Genomic DNA, 9,559 nt, shown 5'->3' with positions numbered 1-9,559 from the left:
TTACCACTCTAAAAATCTTATTCACTCCAAACTTTCTATATTAGAAAAGAAAAATACACTAGTAAGGAGTGTAGAATGAGATTTTTGGAATGCCAATAATATTTTCCTTTTGTTATTGCTATTCACTGATTAGTAGAAATAAATGAGAAAAATATTTGATTGAAATACTTTCCAAAAAAAGGATTAGATGAGAGCGAGAATTTATAACTAATGATAGGTGAGAGAGAAAGAAAATTATAATTGTAAAGTTTTATTTATATTAAATATGTATTTTTAGGAAATAGAAATAAAATTAATTGCCATGTCAACCTACATCTCAATCATTAAAAATGGACTAATCTAGTAGTTCAAAATTTGTGCAAAAATTATGTAAAAAAATATAGTGCCACGGTGGATGGATCCCCAAAACAACAAAAGACACACACACACAAATATGCATACATACATACATACATACATACATACATACATACATATATATATATATATATTTGTGGTTCATTGTTGATTATTATCTAACAGAGCACTCTACATCTATATATAGAAATGGTGTGAAGTACAAATGATTTATTGTAGGTGACTCATCCTCCACGTGGTTAGTTGTAAGTGAATTATTCACGCTCATGCTTTAGTATGTTCATGAAATAATCATTATATGGGGTCATCCATAATTATAACATACACGGTTTTAAAAGACACTAGGCGCTAGTCAGGTAGTGGGCTGAAGCTTAGCGTCTAGACAGACTGAGCGGATTTAAGTAAATTTATTATATATAAAATAAATAAGTGTTTGTTTATATTTAAAAAAATACATCTATTGGAATGCATAAATTGGAAACATAATGACATAGATTATAAAGTACCAGAACATATTGAAAACATATGAAAGAAGTAAAATGAGTGTTCATCCAAGTATTTAACAAGTCTCTTACAATTTATAGTAAAAAAATAAAATAAAATGCAAAATGAAAGTTATCTATTTTCTGTATAAGTGAGAGTCGTGACCTAAGTAGGCACCTAGGTAGTCTGAGCGAATGCCTAAACAACTATAGACATCATTTCTTAATTTTTAAATGACTAAAGATTAATTAGAGCGATTATCAACCATCCATCGTGGATTTTTTGAACAGTAACAACAAATAATCACTTTTACATGCATTTTACTTGTCAATAAGATCTTTGATCAGTAGGACTATATTGAGAATTTCCTCTAGTTATAAGTAAAGAAAAAGATTCAAAGAAAATCTAGAAAAAAATAAATAAAAGACCAGCCAACGACGTCGTAGCATAAGGTACTACATTGTCTCGCCAAAGGCTTCGATATTGATAACTGAAAATGCAAAATTGAAATGTAAAATTGGCGCCCGATTCTCCTTCCACGGCGCCGTTTCAAGCTAGGGCTTCTCTGCACACAAAAATCCCAATTCCAATTCCAAGTTCCAACACTCTCGCTCTCACAAAAACCCTAGCTAATAAGGTAATGAACCCAAATCCTAATCTGAGGGTTCATCGTAGTGATTTCACTGAGAGTTTGAGCTTCTCCAATGGCATAATTGCAAGCTAAGCTAGGGCTTAGTAACCCACAAACTGATTCCTTTGCAGGTCAATAGGCGCAGAAGCAAATAGGGGCCTAAGACCCAATGGAAGATTACCCTGAACGCAGTCGTTTCGACGACGACGACCAAATCGCATACAATGGAAACGAAGAATTTGAACAACCGGCAGAGCAGCAATTTGAAGAATTTGAGCAGCAATCGGAGCAACAATTCGAATCGGGGCATGGATTTCAATCGAACCATAACGTAGATGCTGAAGGCAATGATTTTAGGGATTCGTTCAATCATCGCGATTCAGCTGCGGGGTTAGTTAGGTTTTGAGTTTTCAAGCCGAGGTTTTGATATTTTTCAAAAATTTTGATTTTTGTGAGTATGATTGAGAATAGCATAAGATAGTAACATTTTGGTTTGTTTTCTTATGTGGTAGAAAACTGTTTGTAGGAGGCGTTTCTTGGGAGACCACTGAAAGTATTTTGGTTAAGCTTTCGATTTTAGTGGTGCATTGAGTTTACTTGAAATTTGAAAAGAACATAGTTTTACATCTTGGGTCTTGTTGAGGTCATGGATTGTACATTTTTCTTTTAATCGGATTGGTGATCGGGCCAATTTTTGTGTAAAGCTTTTGGTATTCAAAATGAAATTGAATTTATTAGTTTGAGATATCGAAGAGTTGGAAGCCTCATATGGCTGGGAAATGTTGCTTTACTTTTCATCTTACATTGCAGATGTCGTTGTACGTCCGTGCATAACATTTACCAGATTAGTTGTGTTTATTTATTCAATATGGCTGTCTGGTGTAATTTTCGTGTGCACCATTAGAATTACGGTGGTGGTTGGGTAAAACTATCCATGTGAGGTGGAAAGACTGGGTGCCCAAGCAAGAAGGATTTGAACTTCACAAAACTTCGTTGTTAGAGTTTTCTGAAATTTCCCCTGGATGAGAACAAATTAAATAGTTTTTGTTTCAGAGTTTCTATTAAATGCTATTGGGACGTGTAGTTGTCTGCTATGATTTCCATTTAGTATGTGTTTGTTACTTACTATCTCACATATTTCTGGCTTTCTGCTAAAGTACATCATAAAACAATTTGCATCTCAGATAATATGATTAGATTATTTTACTATTTTTATGGTCGTGATGCCATTTTGATGTCCTTGTTAGACGTCACTTTCTTTTATGAATAGTAAGGGTTCCCCATGTATCCTCACCATTACTAGTATAAAGGGGAGATCTAGTTGTTTCTTCATGACTAGTATTAACTCAGCTTTTGGTGATTTTCCTTTCAGAGAACTTTTCCAATTACTTCAGCAAGTATGGAGAAATAGCTGATTCTGTTATAATGATCGACAAACATACTGGGAAGCCAAGGGGATTTGGGTTTGTAACATTTTCGGATCCAGTGGTTGTTGATTCAGTTTTGGAAGTAGAACATGTCATAGATGGCAGAGTGGTAAACATCTAGTGCTTAATAGTGTAATGCCATCATTTTCCCAAAAATTGAAATGGATTGTTGGATAGTTTCATCTAACTCAGCTCCCTGAGTGGTGATAAACTATTCTTGTACCAGGTAGAGTTGAAGAGGACAGTCCCCAGGGAGGATATTGGGTTTAAGGGGGGCATCGAAAAGAAAGAAGATTTTTGTTGGTGGCATACCAACGTTTTTGACTGATGGCATAGCCATAGTAGAACCTACTTTATATGTTTATTATGATTGTAATGAAATTGTTTTTTGTTTTCAATTTTGACATTAAGTTAAAACATTGTAGACGAGTTGGGGGATTTTTTCTCTACATACGGTACCATTGTTGAGCACCAGATTATGCTAGATCATAACACCGGGAGGTCTAGAGGATTTGGGTTTGTCACTTTTGAGAACGAAGATGCTCTTGACAAGATATTTTCTGAGGGAAAAATACATGAACTTGGAGGCAAACAGGTACAAGTCAAAAAATGGTTTGTTTATTTTTTCATGTATGGACTTCGGATGAGATTTTGTAATCTCTTCACCTTAATGTTGAATGTAGGTGGAAATTAACAAGGCTGAACCTAAAAGGGGTGGTGGCAATTTCAGTGGCAGTGCTGCCAAGTCATATGGTGACCTAGGTGGTGCTGCAGCTGGTTATGGTGCATATAATTCTGGAAGTCGGCACAATGGAAAAATTGGCATGGGATTTGGTGGGGTTGGGTATGGCCCTTACTGTGGCTACAACAATTACGGTGGAAATTATGCTGGAGTTTATGCAGGTTTCTACGGGGGCTATGGTGGAAATTATGGTGGATATGGATATGGATTCGGTTATGGTGGACCCATGTATGGCAATGCTGGATATCCAGCCGGTGGTTATGGCATGCCTGGTGGTTATGGTGGCAATACTGCCTATGCGGGTGGTAAAGGGTATGGAACTGGTGCTGCTGGTTGTGGTGTTAATAGTGGTGGAGGCAGTTATGGTTCTGGTAGAGGATACGATAGGAGTGGTGGTTCTACGATAGGAAGATATCATCCGTATCAAAATTGAGGAAATTTTTTGTCAAACTTCACACTTTTGTAATCAGTGTACACTGACTATTGGATCATCAACAAAATTGGCTGTAATTCTGAAAATTTTGTATGTTCATTAAAATTGTCGTAGTTTGGCCTACAAGGAGTTCATGATCTCATATTGCCTCTCATGTGTGACACGTCTAAATTATCTGGATTAGTTGCAATAAGATCAGATACTAACATTGCGTGTTATGGTAGGAAACTTCAAGATAAAACTTTCAGACGTTGATATTGAGGACTGATTTCTTGTGGTCTATGAAAGTTTGGTGTTTTGGTACTGTAATACCACTCTCATGTATTCCCTAGATTTATGCATAGGATGTTACGTAGGGCCACCCCTGATTGTTGTAGTTTCGATTTTTCAACATGTCTTGGATAGTTGGATTCAAGTTTTACATATCTTGAAGTGTCCTTTTTGGACTGTTGAAGTAGCAAGACTATGTTTTTCTTCAGCTTCTTTTATTCAAAGGGTTTCTCTGTATTCAAGGACTTACATATATGGTTAAATTAGTGGTGCTTCCATTAATATATGTGTGTAATTGTCTGGTATTTGCCTTGTCGTAACTAGTTGTATTTCTGTCAGGATAAGAACAATTGATGCGGTTATAATTACTCATTCTCATGCTGATGCTATTGGACGTCTCTGTCATGAACACTTTCTAATGTTGTCATTTAAACTATTAACAAACTTACGATGATGCTTTAGATCTTTTTCTCTCTTTTCTAATTCCTTTTAATTGACATTAAACATCGCTGAGGCTCTATTTCTATGTCTCCAGGTCTGGATGATCTTCGTGATTGGACAAACAATGTCTGGATGATCTTCGTGATTGGACAAACAATGTCCAACCCAGCATCCCGATCTATGTTCCCCAGCGTGATTTTGAGGTCCGAGCATCTTGCATTCCATTGAATAATGGGTAATATACTGATGCTTTCTTTAATCGTGTCTTCATAGCTATTTAATGTGCACCTTTCTTACACATGTGTATGAAACTGCGACAGTTATTGGCAGGTAATGAAAAAGACTCATTATTATTTGGTGGATACAAGTGTGGTTCCTGCTGGTGCTGCAGTCTCAGAGTTGCAATTTAAATATCATACATGAGGATCCATTTGTAGTACAAGATTTGAAGGTCAGAATTTATATCAACTTGGTTTATATCGACTTGAGATTTTCTTAATTCATGCATTTGACGTAGGAATTGATTGACTTAAGACATGTAAGAGGAGTGAAACAATGTATGTCTTGACCAATGTAGGAAGCAGTTGAAATTTAACAGGAAAGTTTTAGTAGAAAATATTGTCACTCAATGAATCTATTGTATGACTTGCCACTCTTACCAACATTTTATTTTCAATGCTGTGTGGCATGGTCAGGGTTATCGCTCCTTTGGATATCGTTTTGGTAATGTTTGTTATACTAGGTAGAGCTTCTATTCCCGCAAATGCAGGTCTCAGATAACTGTCATTTTTATGCTTGTACTATCATATTTTATGTAGTGTTTCAATAGATAGCTAAATTGCTAATCATTAGTTTACATTTACAGTGAAGGTAGCGACATAGCTGAAGAAACTTATCCACTTCTGAAAGACTGCGAGCTCCTGATTCTGGTGCCTATCCCTCTCTTTCACATCATGCACCCACACATTCATTGGTTATTTTACAGACCCAACTTTTACACAAATGCATGACAACTCTTCTTTTCTGACTGGGCTGATAAGCTGAATAATTTCTTCAGGATGCTTTACGGCCAGATCGGTCTTCTTCCACACATTTTGGACTCCCAAGGGTAAGCTATTCTGCGCCTTATTGTAATGATCCATCTTCAATAAGCTTTAAGATTTATCTACTTCCTTTTCAGGCTTTGGAGGAAGTGCGGAATCCAACCAAGAAAAACTTTGTTCACTGGTATGTGTTTGCCTCATTTTGTTCAAGATCAGTTGTTAGTTGTTACTGTTATAATGACTACCGCGGCAGCCTATATAGAAATGAAAAATTCTGCTTCTTTTCGTTGTTTGCACCGATGAAGGTATGATGCATCTGATGGATCATGAAAAGGTGAACGATTATCTTTCAAAATTGAAGGAAACAGAGGGTCTTGATGTACAACTGAGCTATGATGGACTTCGTGTAACGTTCTAGCCGCAAAATGACTTCACATTTGCATATTGTTTTCAATTTCTAGTTGATCTTTCATGAGCCCTGCATTATCAATTTCAATTGCCACTCATTCTACCGAACTTTTTCGGTGGTTATATCTTGCAATCATCTTGATTTTCCCTGATTCCATTCACCTAAAAAGAGTAGTGACATACATGTTACCATTGCCATTTTCATTTTATACTACTGTATGATGTAGTGCTATTTTGATGTTGCTTTAGTGTCTGAAATTTCGGAAATTGGCTGAAACGATGAAAATACTAATCCGATAGTTGAAATTATCACCTTATTAGATTTTATTTTGTCATCAGTATCATCAGGTTGATAATGTCACCAATATTAGATAAGTATGTTGTCGTTATTTAATTTTGATCATTTCAGCAATTGGAATTCGTAAAATTCCCCATAGGCAATTTTCCAGAGAAGTTTTGAAATTGCGTGGATCATTACCAAAGTGAGAACCTCGTATTTTTGCAGTTTTCGTTTTCAAAGTGGTCAGCATAAATTAATAAAAGGGAGTGATTGCAAATTTCAATGATCAGCATGCGTATGGAAACTGAAACCTTCAAAGTTTATACTAAATTCTAATGGCTTCGTGATCAACCAATCAACGACAATTCTACAAAGATTTTGAACACATATTTGGTTGGTTTCAACATGTTTAGGTACCAAAAGGATGGAGCAAGTTGTCTATTGCCCGAAAGGTTGGGAAATATTTTTGTCTATCACGAACACGACTTGATACATTAGGTGTCGTGATATAAGTGGTTGGAAGGTTTTTTTTTTTCAGTATCCAACCATTAATACTACACGACATTAGGTGTACCGGATCGTATTCCTAAGATACTAAACAATTTCTCAATGGTTAGGTTACTCATACGTCGCGGGGTTAGACCGTCTCTTAGTGTAAACGGTAGAATATGACTTGTACTAAGAAGATTCACAAATGGTTTACCGTGGTCCTTTTTTTCACGTGTGTTTGAAACACACTGAAAGAAGACTCGTGCAACAATTAATAGGGTGCCTAGTGTGAAAGGAATTCGTGCTACATGATTCTCCTACGATTCATCATATGTATGTGTATAGTCCCATGATGTGCATAAACTGCGAGATTTATCTCCTTTCCTCTCTGGTGTACATTAACTTCAGAATTGCTCGAGCATGCCAAGTAATTTAGATCAGAATTTACATATCTTCTTATCCAAAAAAATGTAATTTTTGTTGGAGTTTGGTATTTTATCATTTTAATTTTCAATATAGAAACAAAGGTATAAAAAAACACTAACAAAACACTAGCCACCTTTGTAAATTGTGAATTATATCATGAAATTATTATGAGCCGTCTATTATAAAACGTACGAGGGGATGAATAATATATATATAATAATCAAGGTTTTGGATGTCAACTAGGTAACATATCAATTAGGATCACTTGTAGAAAAAAACAGCTTGCATGACGAAACTTTATGCGACAAAGACAAATTTGTGGCTTAAATCATGTTCGTGTGACTAAAATAGGAATATGTCGCACAAATAATAACATCTTTACGCGACGGAGGAATTTCTTTGCTCGACAAACAAAACCCTTCGTTGCGCAAAAGGGAACAAAAAAAGTAGGTATGATGCGTTTTTCACGTCAACAACTTGCACGACGAATCTATCGTCGCGCAAAGCACTTTAAAGAAGGTAAATTGAACGTTTGATCCAATGTAATTACTGCATACGCGCAAAGGACCCAGGAGTCTCTAAAAGCACACATTCTGCCTCCCTTTTCCTCACAGTGGTTTCTCAAAATTCTTAAAATTGTGTAGTAGAGGTGCATGGAGGGTTGCTCTTGCTTTTTTCATCCTTGACAAATTCACAATAATCTACTACACGCCGGGACCTACCATTTCCAATATCGTTTTCTGTGCGGCCTAAAGTACACAACCCCGTGAACTCCCAGTGCATGGGTAGAACATTTGACTATTCACTCTCCCTCCCTCTGTACTTGCTTCTCATTTGGGGCAGAAGAAGGGATATTCTCACTTGATATCATACAACCCAAGAGACGGTCCAATCAGCGTTTGGGGAAGAGAGGGTCCAAACCACATGAACTAAGGCTGCGCATGATTCACACTATCGAAAAATGTTTACATACATACCTGCGTGTGTGTATAGAGGGTCAAGATTCGGGAATATACCTTTTGACACGTGTTTAACACATATTTTTGTAGAGTTTACTTTATAAAGTATTTTAACAATTTAAATCGTTTATCTTTTCTGTTTTATCTCAAATATCATGTTTACTAAAAATTACCCAAATAAAAAGCTATATGACTGTTGGATTAAATTTAGTGTTTCTATGTAGAACCATATTCGCCCATTTTCTTCACAACAAATGAATGTCTTAATGGTTTTGAATTTGTTTATTTTTTTACACGAATGATCTATGAGAAATGTACTAAATAATATAGACAGTTTAAATCATTGAAATATATTACAAAATGAATATATACTACAAAATTATTGTCGAAATATAAGTCAATAGTGTGTACCCTGAATTCTAACTCATATATACATACACAATACACTATAGTTGACTACAGCATTACCAGTGTTTTTCTTTTTATTTGTGGATGAGGATGAAATAAGACACAAAAATTGATTAATATGTTCCAATAAAGGATAAGGAGAGAAGCCTACGAAAGTGAGATAACATCGATATGATGCCTTTCAAATGTTAAATCAATAGGTTGTCTTCAAAACTAAAGAAAGTTTGAACTAGCTACCTAAAGTTAGGCTTGCAAACTGCAATTTGTCGATTGAGAGAAAAATATCTCCACCATTACGTAGGGCTTAAGGACACATCTTACTTAGCACCCATAATTTCCAAAGAGTTTCTTTTATCTTTTCGCTTTTGTCACGAACCCTAGATTTACGAAACATATGATTTGCTTTCTGATATTGTATAAATGCAACATATAACGTGACTTGTTGATCATGCGATGAAGTTACGTGACAAATATTGAAGAAAATAGCAGAAGGAGAGGAGTTGGAAGCATTTGATTCACATGACCACAATGAGGTTAAATCCCCCTCTCTATTTCGACCCCAAAAGAAAACCAAACAAAAATAAAGACTCATGTTACATCCTTTTGCAAGTAATTAAGGACGTGCATAAAATATTGTAAATGCATGGGGCATAAAATATTGCATGTGCATTAAGAAATGTTAATGTTTATCCAATAAGTATAGTGATAGGTATAGACTCTCAAGATAACATATATGTCAAAGGGCTAATAAAGTAAAATTAA

At 35.6% G+C, this 9,559-nt stretch overlaps 1 pseudogene; it reads left to right on the top strand.

Moving 5' to 3' along the window:
• Window positions 1–1,344: 1,344 nt before the first annotated feature.
• LOC137749197 (uncharacterized) lies at window positions 1,345–6,258 on the top strand (annotated as a pseudogene).
• Window positions 6,259–9,559: the final 3,301 nt, after the last annotated feature.

Source organism: Pyrus communis, chromosome 11, assembly GCF_963583255.1.
Source record: "Pyrus communis chromosome 11, drPyrComm1.1, whole genome shotgun sequence".
In the NCBI taxonomy this organism is placed as follows: domain Eukaryota; kingdom Viridiplantae; phylum Streptophyta; class Magnoliopsida; order Rosales; family Rosaceae; genus Pyrus; species Pyrus communis.
The sequence above is the reverse complement of the archived record's forward strand: the minus strand, read 5'-3'. Positions and strand labels throughout refer to the sequence as shown.